The sequence below is a fragment of the Podarcis raffonei genome, chromosome Z, assembly GCF_027172205.1.
Source record: "Podarcis raffonei isolate rPodRaf1 chromosome Z, rPodRaf1.pri, whole genome shotgun sequence".
Classification (NCBI taxonomy): Eukaryota; Metazoa; Chordata; class Lepidosauria; order Squamata; family Lacertidae; genus Podarcis; species Podarcis raffonei.
Genome location: NC_070621.1, coordinates 13,903,440 through 13,918,401, shown reverse-complemented (window position 1 = coordinate 13,918,401; position 14,962 = coordinate 13,903,440). Strand labels below are relative to the sequence as shown.

At 45.9% G+C, this 14,962-nt stretch overlaps 1 pseudogene; it reads right to left on the bottom strand.

Annotated features, from left to right (window-relative positions):
• Positions 1 to 283: 283 nt before the first annotated feature.
• Positions 284 to 10,065, bottom strand: LOC128406954 (telomeric repeat-binding factor 2-like; annotated as a pseudogene).
• Between the last annotated feature and the right edge of the window lie 4,897 nt (positions 10,066 to 14,962).

Below are 14,962 nucleotides of genomic sequence, written 5' to 3'. Positions count from 1 at the left end.
AACTCATCACTTTCTTACCAACCGTAGCAAGGCTGTCCATTGTCCAACATTGGAAATATTTTGATAACTATGCAATTGTATAGTTTGTGTGCAACACAAACACAATTGCAACACAAAATGTGTGAAACACTGCAGTTTCAGTAAAAATAACATTTAGTTTTAAATTAACTCAAGGCGATGCCTAATCTTTGGAGTTGGTCCAGTGTGGTGGGATTTTATACAGTATGTTATTAATACTAATTGAAGTAAGTTGATTCCAAAAGTAAATAAGAATGTTTGCCTATCCTGCTGGCCCAATGCAATACACTGCAAAAGTATTTCTGGCCCACCCTATGGCCCACATATCGTTGAAGCTCAGCCACTTGCTTCCAGGTCATTCCCCAAGAGCCCCTGATTCTTAATCATCCGCCATCGGTCCTTGATCGCCACAGGCGTCCGGTTCTTAAAGGGGAATGCCTGGCAGATGGCTTTCCACCTCCCTTCCCCAAACTTCTTCACACCTTCCTTAATCCACTGAGACTCCTCTGAAGTCCAGATCTAGAAAGAAGAGGGCACAGGCTCTCGTGAGCAACCATCAAGTGCTGCAAGACTTGCCCCCTGCCCCCATGACAGAACGACAGATACCCCACCCTCTGGAGATGGCTCCATGGCTGTTGCTAACAGAGGATTACCACTGACATGGGCTGTAGCCCAGTGACTCACAGCAGGCAAATATCTGGCCCATATTTCGAGAGATTAAACCCAACTTGATGGCACGCTCTCCACACTTAGTTCTCCTTCTGCAAAATGTGGGTAATAAAATTCAGCCACCTTACAGTGCGGTTCAAGAGGCTATCAAAGATAGCAGATATGATGTGCTGAGATTGCCCAGGCTTCTTGGAAACATCTGGGTATCTTGATCAGTGATGGCCAAACTTGGCCCTCTGGCTGTTTTGGGACTACAACTCCCATTATCCCCAGCTAACAGGACCAGTGGTCAGGGATGATGGGAATTGTACTCCCAAAACAGCTGGAGGGCCAAGGTTGGCCATCACTGCCCTTGATTAATTAACTAGGAGATGCCCCTTAGTCCAGTGGTTGAACACGCAGAAGATCCCAGCTTCAAACCTGTGACATATCCAGGTAGAGCTGCGAAAGAGACACCTTGCCTGAAAGCCTGTAGCACAGACAATACAGAGCTAGACGGACCAGGATTCAGCATATGGCAGCTTCCTATATTCCCATTAATGGGGATTTCATCAGTTACTTCATTTGGGAGAGGGGGTCTTCATCAACTGGCCTCCATTTAGAGGGGTCTTATCAAGGCAGACCTATCTGTCCTCACTGGTGTGCTCAGCTCCAGACTGGGTGTAGGCTTGGTTACCTTCTTTTTAGAACCCAAGAGGGAAGTGCTGCTGCTGCTGCTGCTTTTTTCCTTCGATTCTGAAACACAAATTCATTTACAAACTTTACAGGATGCATGGAACCACTCAGTATGCTGGTTATTGCTACTGGCTCAGTAATTGGGAGGTTTTACCACTACGGTCCCCTCATCAGAAATCCAGGGTAGTGGTCAATTTCTACCCAGCCGTAGGCAGCCAACTACTGATGAAACTATGTTGGGGTTGCCATACGTCCGGGACATGCCAGACATGTCCTCTTTTATTACCGTATATACTCGAGTATATGCCGACCCGAATATAAGCCGAGGCACCTAAAAAACTGGGAAAACTTATTGACTCGAGTATAAGCCAGTTCACCACACAACAAACCTGGTGGTGGCAGCAGCGGTGGAAGAAGAACAAGCAGCCTGAAAGGGCTGCTTTCGGGCTGCTTGTTCCTCCGCCACCAACAGCGGCAAAGGTGGTGGAGGAGGAAGGAGCAGCCTGAAAGGGCTCTTTTTGGGCCGCTCATCCCCCCCACTGCCACCACACTCAATTATAAGCCAAGGGGGGCTTTTTCAGCATAAAAAATGTGCTGAAAAGGTCGGATTATACTCGAGTATATACGGTAAATTAAAGCTTGGCCGACTCTATAGACCGCTGCTGCTGCCAGCCCAAGCTGGGAAAAGAGGCATGTGGGTGCACTTCTTTCCCTGGCTCAGGCTGTCCTCTTTTTTGCTCTTCAAGATATGGCAACTCTAAACTATGTGGCAAACAGCCATCCATGTTCACTCACAGGTGCCACCTCATTCTAGCATGGTTCACAAAATTGATCACTTTGCTTTGTAAGATGTTTACCAGGTTTTGAGAGTTTTGCCTTTAGCCAGCCTGTGCATAGCCTAAGCAAGCCTCCTGAAGGATCACACTTAACAGTTGTCTTTGCCTGCCATGCTGGCGATGTTTTCCCCCATGTCATTGTGATGTCACTGGGTAATGCAATGTGGGAAGCCATCAAAACTGCACAGGTGCTTTAATTAGAAGAGTGCATGGAGCCATGGTTGAGCATCCTGCAGAACAAGAAGCCAGTCTGAGGCAAAAGGCAATGATTTTGTCCGTGCTGCTGCTGTGCACTTGGAGCAGGCAGTCCAAATATTTTACTTTTTTGAGCCAAGAGCTGTACCCCAAAACCCCTCTGCTTACTGTGTACAGGATACTAGCTGCTTCACCAGGTTCCAAATCTATGGAGCAGACAATGGGAACTCAAAGCTTCTGGCCTGACATTCAGAGGAGAGCCTCAGCTGCTTGACAGCTTTGCTATTTGGAGAGTAGCTTTGCTATATTTCTGCAATAGCAGCCTTGGGACAAAGAAACCTTGATCATGCCGAGCACCCAAAACCAGGCAAGCAGATTCAAACAGTTGCTGCTTACCCAGGTGTCGGGGGTCTCTGGGGGTCTCGGGCCGGTTCCGGTCCCTATGAACCTCTTCACCACCTGGGAGCAGTGGCGTAGCGTGGAGGGTGCAGGGGGGGGGCGGTTGCCCCAGGCGCAACACCTGGGGGTTAGGGTTAGGGGGCGCAAATCCACAGGTTAGGGGGCGCAAATTACTTGCCTTGCCCCGGGTGCTGACAACCCACACTACGCCACTGCCTGGGAGATCCTCTTCTTCATTCTAATCTGAACAAATTAGTCTCCTCTTAGCTAATCTGAATGGAACAGAGAAACACAAGTGAGGAAAGACTTACCCCACAAGGAGATGGGACAGGACTGAGCTGCATCAGTTAATGTCACACATAACCAAAATTATGGAGATGCTGAGTTTAAGTATCAGACAAGGAGGGAGGTTAATATGTCACAGCAAACACACTACTGCGGAGACCTATGACAGTTTAAATATGAGCAAATAGCAGGTGGCAGAAACCTAAACCCTTATCCTTGAAACTGATGGAAGGAGGGAGGGGGGGAGAGAAATAACATTTTCTACCTTTTGTCTCGCAACTGAAGCTAACATTCCAGGCATCTGACAAAGCAAAGTCTGGCACAGGTGCTTCTGCCACAATAAATTTGTTTAGCAGTCTTTAATGGGGCCAGAGACCGTATTGTCAATTCTGCTATCTTTGCAATCTGAGTAATAAAGATTAAGACAAGGTACCGTATTTTTCGCTCTATAACACGCACCTGACCATAACACGCACTTAGTTTTTAGAGGAGGAAAACAAGAAAAAAATATTCTAAACGAAACAGTGGATGTATGATTTTTGTGGTTCATGCTGTGGCCACAGACATGTGATCTGACGGTGAGTTTGGGGTAGCCCAATGCAAAAATCCTGAGGATCCATGTGGATCCATGCTTTGTAACCACGTTTTTGTGCCATTGCGGCCCCATGAAACAGTGGGTGCGTGTGTTTTTTGGTGCGAGCTGTAGCCATGGATATGCTATGTGATCTGATGGTGAATTTGGGGTGACCTAGTGCAAAAATCCTGAGGATCCATGTGGATCCGTGCTTTGTAACCATGTTTTAAGTGGGGAGGGAAGGAAGAGAACTCAAGGGACAAGGAGCACACGTGGGGGGTGTGGAGAAGGATGCTGCTAATAATGCAGGAGAGGCTCCTCTCTGGCTTTGCTCCTTTAGAACAAGCAGGCTCTGCGTCTCTCCCTCCTCCCCGGCAAGGAAACCATGATAGTAACCACTCTGAGACAAATCAAGAAAAATTGCGACCAACACTCTCCCCCAACAAGCGCAGTGAGGTCAAAACACACACACACGCAGAGAGAGAACTGGCCTTAAAGTCGCAGGGCGCTGGAAGTCGCAGGGGCGCTGGGGGAGTGAACAGGAAGCAAGAGAAGGAGAAGGAGCCCTCTCACACACAGAGAGACACACAGAGTGTCAATTCCAAAGTTGTAGGGGCGCAGGGAGAGTGAACGGGAAGCAAGAGAAGGAGAAGGAGCCCTCTCACTCACACACACAGACACACAGAGTGTCAATTCCAAAGTCGCAGGGGCGCAGGGAGAGTGAAGGGAAGCAAGAGAAGGAGAAGGAGCCCTCTCACTCACACACACAGACACACAGAGTGTCAATTCCAAAGTCGCAGGGGCGCAGGGAGAGTGAAGGGAAGCAAGAGAAGGAGAAGGAGCCCTCTCACTCACACACACAGACACACAGAGTGTCAATTCCAAAGTCGCAGGGGCGCAGGGAGAGTGAACGGAAGCAAGAGAAGGAGAAGGAGCCCTCTCACTCACACACACAGTGTCAATTCTAAAGTCGGAGGGGCGCAGGGAGAGTGAACGGAAGCAAGAGAAGGAGAAGGAGCCCTCTCACTCACACACACAGACACACAGAGTGTCAATTCTAAAGTCGGAGGGAGAGCGCAGGGGCGCAGGGAGAGTGAACGGGAAGCAGGAGGAGGAGAACGATAGCTCAAGCACACACACACACACACAGCCCCTACAGTGGCTAATCCAAAATCGGACAGCAAAAAACTGCAGGCAGGGACAGAGAGCACGGGGTTGTTTTAAAGCAGCCAACCCCGCTCTGCTTCTCTCCCTCCTCCCTGGCTCTGCTAGCTGACAGGAGCCGCTTACACCCGCTTTGCTGTTTCAAAGCGAGCCACGGACTGCTCACAACTGCAGCAGATTCCCCCGCCATCTGTAGGCATTCGCTCCATAACACGCACAAACATTTCCCCTTACTTTCTAGGAGGAAAAATCTGCGTGTTATGGAGCGAAATTTACGGTATGTGAACCTGATTCTCTCGCAAACTGATTCTACTAGCTGGGGAGAAGATGCACAGCAATGCAACCCTACCACTGCAAACCACCTTTGCCTTCCTTGGAGCTTCTGGGCTGAGGCCTAAGACCTTCTAATGGATTCCTTGCAAAGGGGAATGTTGTACCAAATGCTTCATGCTGTGCCAGCTCCCCAGCAGACCTCACAGCAGTCATGGACTCTTACCTGGGAGATTGGGAGGTATCATCAGGCTGGGTGGGTATTTGGGGCTGCGCAGGCTGGACATCCAAAGTTGCCGCAGGCCTCTTGGATGAAACTTGGCAGGAAGTTGGGGGGTTCCCGCTCTCTGACCCCATAACCAGTGTGCTTATGGACACTGAGTGTTCACTAGGGTGTGGCCTGGAGGCAGCATGGTTCTCCTCCTCCTTTTGGCACTTGGCTGCGTGGAAATCAGAAGCCAAACATGGATGCGAGCCCATCCTCTTAGGCGAGCATCTGCAAAAGAAAGAAACATCAGCAGGTTGCTCCACAAGTTTTGCAGGTTTGTTGTTGACCTCACCCCAAAGACCTTGTTCCCCTGGCAGCAGGTGCAATTTGAGTTTGAGTGCTGAGAGCCAGAAGTTGTATGGCAAAACAGCTGCCCAGCATGGCAAAGGAGTCAAAACTGGAAGAGGCCATAGGCTGCTAACCTGTCAGTGTCACTGGAAGCTGCTGAGACAGTGGCATCAGCAACTACAGCAGGCTCTGCAGCTCCACTGGTTTCTTCTTCTGGCTTTGAAGCTGCCTGGCACTCATCAACCACTTTAGCAACTTCCAAAACAGCTCCCTTTGCCTCCATCAAAAGCCCTGCAACTGTCTCACGGCCTCCCTCCAGAGACTTTGGCTCTTCTTCCACTGTATTGCTAAGCCCTCCCTCGGGCCTGGGCTCTTCCAAAGTCTCATCAGATCTTCCCACAGATTCAGGTTTATCTGATGCTGCCAACTCTGAGGTTTCTTTCACCATTTCCTCCTTGCTGGCCATTTCCAAAGGATTGAGCCTGGTCTCTATCTGATCGTCCAAATCCTTTTTTGCCATCTTAAACAGAGAGTGTGAACACAGTTACTAGACAACACTTCTCTACTTTATTTTTCTTTTTCTACTTCTATACAGCAGCCATGCCCAAGCTGGTGCCCTGAAGATGCTTTACCTACAACTCCCCTAAGTCCCAGGCAGCACAGCCTCATGATGCTGGAGCTGTTGGGTATTGCTAGTCCAAAACATTGTCAGGTTACAAACTTGAAATATGTCAAATGTGACATTGCAGCCCTGTTCTGTTCTGCAGTGGGGCACTTTGCTCTTCACAAAAATATTTCCCAAACACATAATAGTTTGTCCAGGGAGAAGGCTTCTGTCTTAAGCTTCAGGTGTTGAATGTACTTTTTTGATCACAGTGGTTAGACGGCAAGAGCTCTGCTGTGGCAATGTGGGTGACATTCAAGTGCTCCAGCAACACACAGGAACATAGGAAGAAAAAAAGCTGGCTCACATAGTTTTCTATCACCACACATTGAGTGACAGTGGCTCTCCAGGGTTTCAAGCAGGGGACATTCCCAGTCCTAGCTAGAGATGTCAGGGATTGAACTTGGGACCCTCTGCATGCAAAGCAGATGCTCGGCTACGGAGCTATAGTCCTCCCACTACTACAACAATCAAACAACACCCTATACCCTTGCTTACCTCTAAGAGAAAGGGCTCAGGGACACTCCAGCAGCTTTCTAAAGACAGAAGGATTCTCTGCTGGAAAACTTCATAGGAGAAGTTCAAGATGGCTGGATGAGTTAAGTTTTTTCTTCGGATGATTCTCTGCAACATTGACCTCATTTTCTAAGAAAAGGGAAATGTTTTTCAGAACTTGCAAGCAAATTGCAGCACAGGGCAGAGATAAAAGCAATTTTTGCAGTCATTAGACGTTTAAACAAAACAAGCCAAAACACAAGAGCAGTCTAGGTAATGTCACTAATGCATGAAAGTAATGATGACTAGAGCACAATCTGTAGCAACATGTGCTGCTTGCGGATATAATGCGGATACTTAGGATATAACTCCTAAGTATTTAAGACACTCACTGAATTGGAGAATGTGGGAAGGACAAACCATGACTCTGCTTTGTAGTGAAATGACCCTACAAGAGGCACATTTCAACAACAACAACAACAATTGCAACATGAACTCATACCTGCTGAAAGCTCACCTTCGAACTTGGGTCCTTTGTCATGTGTTTATTCAAGATCATTCTGGCTTGTGCATATTTTTTGTTTTTAATGCAGGTTATGACAGCCTGAAGAAGAAAGACAAAATAATGGTTTGCAAGGAAGACTTTGGGGGAATGTTCCTAATCTAAGAAGATACTGTTTGGGAGCAACCCCCCGGCAGTTTTCTAGATCTGCTTTACATTTTCAACTCAGTGGGTTTTCATTGTGTAATATTAGATCACTTATTAAAGAAAATTATTTTTAAATTCAAGTAAGGCAAGCTACTTAAATATCTGTAGGCTAACAACATTGGAATAATGGATGCCTTAGGAGAGTCAGTCAAGAAGCCAATTTTTCCTGGATTACCCTGGATTTCCTGAAGAAGGAAAACATGCTGAGTTCCAATAAATTAAGGCACCTTTGAGCATACATTTCTCTCTCTCATTTCATCCCACCATATAGGAATCTTGCCTCCTTGCTTCTACTAACTTTTGTGAACTTACTTAAAAGCTTAATTTAAGCATGGAGAAAAATAGGCAAGAGTTAATCCTGGCATTGAATTGGAACCTTCATTAAACCCTTTCTGAAATATACTGCATTTTGAAACTTAAAGACAGCTGTCCTCATGCTTTCTAACTAGGCTGAGAAACAGTCATCAGTGCCTACAGAAGAGGAAATGCTAACACTTACCGCTTCCTTTATTTTTTGTCTTATTTCTTCTGCTACCTGTTTAAGTCCAATTCATCCTTCATTTTATCCAAAATAACAAGGACATCTTCAAGAGGCATTAACTTGGTCTTGGGATCAATGGTCCAATCTTCATCAATCTTAGACAGAAACTGCACAATCTGCAGCTGAATGCCAATACATTTCTCTTCCGCTAGGGGCCGTGCAAGCACAGCTGGAGAAGAACAAGACAGTCCAAACAGTCACTGAGCAAAATCAGATAGTTCAGCAAATCAGGTGTAATGAGGCTTGGGTCAGGGCACCAAAGTCCTGTCCCATACCTTATACCCCTGGCCATATACAGACAGCCAACTTCATCCCAACATGCCCTTTGGCCCAGGAGTCACTGCGCATTTGCTTGCTTTTTGTGTGTAATCTACAATATCCTTAGTATCCATATATACACAAACACATCGCTTTTTAGTGTCTTCATCTTTGTGGTCAGATATTTTGTTGGGGCTCCTGTTTGGTAGGGCAGAAATGCAGTATGTACATATTTTATTTACAGACATACAGAAATAATTACTGTAAGAAAATGAGTGGTAAAGTAGTTGAGCTTCTTAAAACGATACTCCAAAGGTGCTAGGTCATTCCTAGCGGTTGGCTTCTGGAAACCATCACACTCAACTACAGGCCATACCCAAAACTCATTAAACTCATTCTCTTAATATACGCATCAACATTCTCCAATTTGAAATAGATTTCAAGAGGGCGCTGAAGTTTTCAGGTACAGTGGTACCTCAGTTTAAGAACAGTCCTGTTTAAGAACAATTTGGTTTACGAATTCCAAAAAACCAGAAATAGTGTCCCAGTTTGAGAACTTTACCTCAGTCTAAGAACGGAATACGAATGGTGGAAGGGCACCGGAGGCGGGAGGTCTCATTAGGGAAGGTGTGCCTCGGTTTGAGAACCATTTCGGTTTAAGAACAGACTTCCAGAACGGATTAAGTTCATAAATCGAGGTACCACTGTACTTAGGCGGCTAAGTGTGGGTGGGGGGATCCTAACCCTTCTCGTGACCATCTGTGATGGGCTTTAGGAGGCATTCATTTAAGGGGGCATGTATCCTAACCATCTTGCTGAGAATCACAACTGGCTGTTTTCAGACCTTCCTTTTGGGTTCTGTGCTGTTGGTAAGTTGTACGTTGTGTCTTTTCTTTTAAAATCGGTTCCCTTAATTTCTAAAGGCAAATGACAAACATTCCAGGGATATAGATTGTATTATATTTTAAATTGCTTTAGGTTCACTTTTTCTTAAATGAAAACACCTAATGACTATTAAAAGTGATATATAAATGTAAATACGTAATAGTGACATAAGTGGAACTGGGGCTATTAGGCAATATATTTTAATGTTTGATGTTTTAGTATGTTCTGATATACTGTATGCTGTGAGCCCTCCAGAGCGGCTGAGCAAACCCAGCCACGTGGGCGGGGTATAAATGATAAAATAATAATAATAATAATAATAATTATCATTATCATTATCATTATCATTATCATTATCATTATCATTATTAGTTATTTACATTCACGTTCCTCAGCAGGAAGTACAGTGGTACCTCGGGTTAAATACGCTTCAGGTTACATACACTTCAGGTTACAGACTCCGCTAACCCAGAAATAGTGCTTCAGGTTAAGAACGTTGCTTCAAGATGAGAACAGAAATTGTGCTCCGGCGGCGCGGCAGTAGCAAGAGGCCCCATTAGCTAAAGTGGTGCTTCAGGTTAAGAACAGTTTCAGGTCAAGTACGGACCTCCGGAACGAATTAAGTCCCCGAGGTACCACTGTACCTATAGAATTATTTCACCCAGCGCCAATGTTCCCCAAATGCCCCTTTCGTAAAACTAACTGGTCTCCCCACCATATACGACGTCCCGCAGCTGGCAAAAGTCCCGGCTGCGGCCGGCCCGGAAAGCCTGAATGGCCTGATGGACGTAGAAGGGGACGGTCCACCGGCTCACCGCCTCCTCGAGGGCCTTTTCGCGAGCCTCCGCGGCTCTGCGGCCACCCTCCTCCATCTTCCCTCCTACCGTGCGCCAACACGCCGGGAAGGGGGCGTAGCGCAAGTTGCGCCCTTTAAGGATTCCTGCCCCTGACGTGGTCGGTGGGCGAGGCAGGAGGGCGTCGGGGGGACCGCCGAGAGCATCGCTGGCTCAGAGTCCGGGGCCCTGTAGTCTCAGCTGCATCCCGGTCCCAGCGGGGCTCTTGGCCCGCTCCTCTGCCTGGAGGCCCACAAAGCGCAGAGGGTGGAAGGGAAGGCGATGGGCAGCGCGCTGCTTGCCCAGGGAAATCCTACACGTGGTGATTTGAGCCCTTAAAGGAAACTAATTCCTTCTTCCATGTCCAGTTCTTCCAACAGTGTTCCCCATCTTAAATTTGTGCATCCAGTTAGTCCTGTACTGAGAATCATCTTCCCTGCCTCTTCCACTCTGTCTACAGAAACGTCACACCCTGGAGATTTGGTTTGTGTGGTTTGTTATACTGCCCTTTCTCTTCCTGAGAGTCTGGAGTGGAGTTTCAAGACAGCCCTGTGAAGTAGGCTAGGGCAAGGCTTGCCTGAGGCTACCCAATAAAGGTTGCCCTCCCCTCCACATTGATTTTCCAAATACTCTTTCCTCCACTGGAGGAGCAAATCCTGCATTTCAAAGGGTTGGACTTGATGATCCTTGAGGAACCCTTGCAACTCTACAAGTCTATTAAATCAAGGGGGCAGCCGGGCAGGTTCCCAAAGATATCAGGCAGAGAAATCAAATTTGGGGAGGATAGGGGACGGAGCATAGCTGTCAACTTTCAGATTTGAAAATAAGGGATCAGCAGCCTCGAAAATAAGGGATCAGATCAGCAGCATAGCTGTCAACTTTCGGATTTGAATATAAGGGATCAGCAGCCTCACCTGTCCCGGGGACAGTCTACGGGATATCTAACAATCTAGCAGCGAGAAGCAGCGGGAAACGGCGCTGGAATAAGGGAATTTCCCGCAAAAAAGGGAAGGTTGACAGCTATGGGACGGAGCACGAGGGCACTGGCTAAGGAAGGGGATGCGCCCCCGGTATCATTCCTGAGGTGGGGGTGACATCGCCGCCGCGCCCCCCTAGGATGCTCGCCGCGGGTGGCACCGCCCCCGTGGGACTGTCGCGGCAGGCGGTGCCGCCCCCGTGCTCGCCACTCCGCCCCTGTGGGACGATCGCCCCACCCCCGGGTGCACAGCATGTGCGCTGCTCTGGGTACCAGAGCAGCTAGCTCCGCCTCTGCACTCAAATATCCCCAGTGGAACCACACCTCCATGCCCCTGATATTTAGTTGCAGGTAGATATTTAGTTGATATTTAGTTGCCGTGTTGGTCTGCCCTAGTCGAAAGAAAAGTGAAAAATTCCTTCCAGTAGCGCCTTGTTGTTGTTGGATCGAATTAAGTTCTTAACCTGAGGTACCACTGTATTTAGATAACATTAGGTTAGGAACAACTTTTACAAGGCGTAGAGAGGTTTTCCTAGCTGACCAAGACGGAATACTGTTAATCCTTGGGATGGGGAGGAAACAGGCAATCCATTTTTATCTACCCCTTTACTGCTGATTCTTGGTCAAGCATTTTTCCTTCCATACCTTTTGATCCATATGTTTTTTCCCAGACTCCAGACTGTTTCAGATTTGATTGCAGTTTATTACTACTTTAATTAATTAATTATTTTTTTAAATACAGCCTTTCATCCAAAGATCACATGATGGTTCAAGACATACAAGTTTTTCGGGTCCCTTGGGGTTTGGACATTTGACAGAGGACTCCTGTTACTGGACTCTTGGCACCTCCAAACCTTCCTGTTGGATATTTGTTGGCAAAGGGTTGCTCTAGCAGATTGTATTCATACATTGGTCATTGAAAGAAAGGAAAAACAGGACTATATGAAGACAACCCCAACCCCTAACCCTGCTCACCATTTCTAGTTTGCTTGGACAGAGCATGAACCAGTTACATATTATGTATGATATCTCAACATTAGGTAAGAATGGGATGGCGTTCTCCTTACTCAGGTCCTTGCTGTTTGCTCCAACGGAGTGCTAGAGAGCTCTTTCGGGGGGAGTAGTGGGAAAAGAGAGAGAGAGAGAGAGAGAGAGAGAGAGAGAGAGAATGAGCCCTATTCCAGGACTACTGTCGTGGGTTTATTTTGGCGTTTCTGCTAAAAAATGCTCAACAACTTTCATGGTGTCCTGATTTTTACCTTTCGGAATATAGCAACCCTATCCAAGAGCTACAAACCAAGGAGGCCCAACATACTGGTATCAAAATAGATTCAACAGAGTACAGTGTTAATCTGTGTTAATTATTTGTTGGGAAATCTGGAGACTTACACATAGTGGGGCTTATGTTAATTCAGACTAGAGGGATATCTGTGGATTGGCCAGCATCAACTGATGTATTGGTAGAGTTCCTACTCCTGAAATAAATGAATCAAGAGGGATTGATGGTTCTACAATAAAGGAAGTCATTTCACTGCCTGGACATCTGGAATGAAGACTTGAAGAGACAGGGCTTTAGTTAAAAAAGAAAGAAAGAAAGCTAAAGGACCCATGACAGTTAAGTCCAGTTGCAGAAAACTCTGGGATTGCGGCGCTCATCTTGCTTTACAGGCCAAGGGAGCCGGTTCTATTTATTCAATTGTAATTTGACTATCTGCAACAAACAGTTGTGAACTATTATTTTATTAAAAATAATAATTTTTAAATGATTTCCAAAATGTATAAACAAAACAGTAAGTTTTCCTCATTCTCCATCCTCCCACCCCTGAACAGAAGACTTATATATATAATATTTTGCCATATGTCCATGTGTGTGGTCGGTGGATGCCTGTCATCAGGATGTTCATTTGAATATTTTATGATGAGATACCAAATGAAATGTCTGCATCAGCTGTATTGTTCAATGCATGTACCCTCTTCATTAGTTTTTCAGTTAGGGTAATTGTTCTTACATTCTCTCTCCATTGTGTGATATGCAGATGTTTCTTCCAATTCTGTGCTATAAGTAATAGTGTTGCCACCAGAAGGAAAATAATTATCCTTATATAACAAAGCAAGTTGTTCTTCCTTAAAAATTGTTAATAACTCAAACTTTGATTACACAGCACTTTCTGATTTCTAATATTGCTTCAGTGAATAGGTAAAGGGACCCCTGACCATTAGGTCCAGTCGTGGCTGACTCTGAGGTTGCGGCGCTCATCTCGCTTTACTGGCCGAGGGAGCCAGGGTACAGCTTCCAGGTCATGTGGCCAGCATGACTAAGCCGCTTCTGGCGAACCAGAGCAGCGCACGGAAACGCCGTTTACCTTCCCGCCAGAGCGGTACCTATTTTATCTACTTGCACTTTGACGTGCTTTCAAACTCCTAGGTTGGCAGGAGGCTTCAGTGAATATTCCTCCCCATAATGTCCACCTTATAGGGAATGTTGTACCAGTTGCTCTGCATCTCTCCAGTATGCTGCCAAATACGTTTTGTCTATGTAAATGTCTTAAGGGTGTTTAGATGCCATCTGTGAATTAACTTGACTGAGTTTTCTCTAAGCCTTTTTCTTTCCATTTCACAGTTAGATTTCTTTCTTTCTTTTAAACAATGTTTTCATTTATTTTTCATGGTACAGAAGATACATTTTGAGAAAACAATTTCCAACAGTAAACAACAAATAACTTGTCCTGATAAAATTACAGACTTTCGTCATGCTATGTAATAAAGTTGCATTTGATTGCTCCAAAAAATCACGCCACATTTTCCCATGAGTGTTGGTTGGATTGCTGCCACAGTCAGAACAATTTATGTGTTCAATAAACATTTGCCATATGTTAAGAAAGGAATAGGGATTGTGTTTGCCACTTGGCCCTGACATGTTGTTTCTCTGCCAATGTGACTGAAGGAGTGTTTCCACCCCCATCATTCATCCTGGACACTGAGGTCCACCTCCTAGGGTCTTCTGGCAGTTTCCTCACTGTGAGAATGAAGTTACAGGGAACCTGGCAAAGGGCCTTCTCAGCGGTAGCACCCTCCCTGTGGAATGCCCTCCCTTCAGATGTAAAGGAGATAAAGAACTACACAATTTTTAGAAGTCCTCTGAAGGCAGTCCTGTATTGGGAAGTTTTTTTATTTGGTGATTTATTATGCTTTTATATCCTGCTGGAAGCCTCCCAGAGTGGCTGGGGAAACCCAGCCAAATGGGCAGGGTCCTATTATTATTATTATTATTATTATTATTATTATTAACCATACTCTGGTATACCAAGAATCATTGTTCATCCCAACACCACTTTTCCAACATATGGCTATCTCCATATAGCCAGCTGTTAACAGAATGGCTAATTACAGTGGTACCTCGGGTTACAGACGCTTCAGGTTACAGACGCTTCAGGTTACAGACTCTGCTAGCCCAGAAATAGTACCTTGGTTTAAGAACTTTGCTTCAGGATGAGAACAGAAATTGCATGGCGGTGGTATGGCGGCAGCGGGAGGCCCCATTAGCTAAAGTGGTGCTTCAGGTTAAGAACAGTTTCAGGTTAAGAACGGATCTCCAGAACGAATTAAGTTCTTAACCTGAGGTACCACTGTATTACGGTAGTCTTGAGTGGGTGGGATCATAAGCCCAAGTAGTGCTAGTGCAGGAGACATTTCAATTGTTTTGTTATATATAATTCCACCCTCATTTGGGCCAGGACATGCCATATTTACACCAACTTTACAATTTCCCTCGCAAGATTCAACGTCTTACCATCTGCAGTTTTGCAAGGTAGAATTTAGAAAATCCCCTACTCTGAAAGATACAGTACTGCCCTTTTGGCACAAAACAGGTCGAATCCATCACACACGTTTTGTTTTATTTCCCATTCTATGCAAAAATATATGATAAGTATTTGGCTCCCTTATTGAAGGAGGGGATTT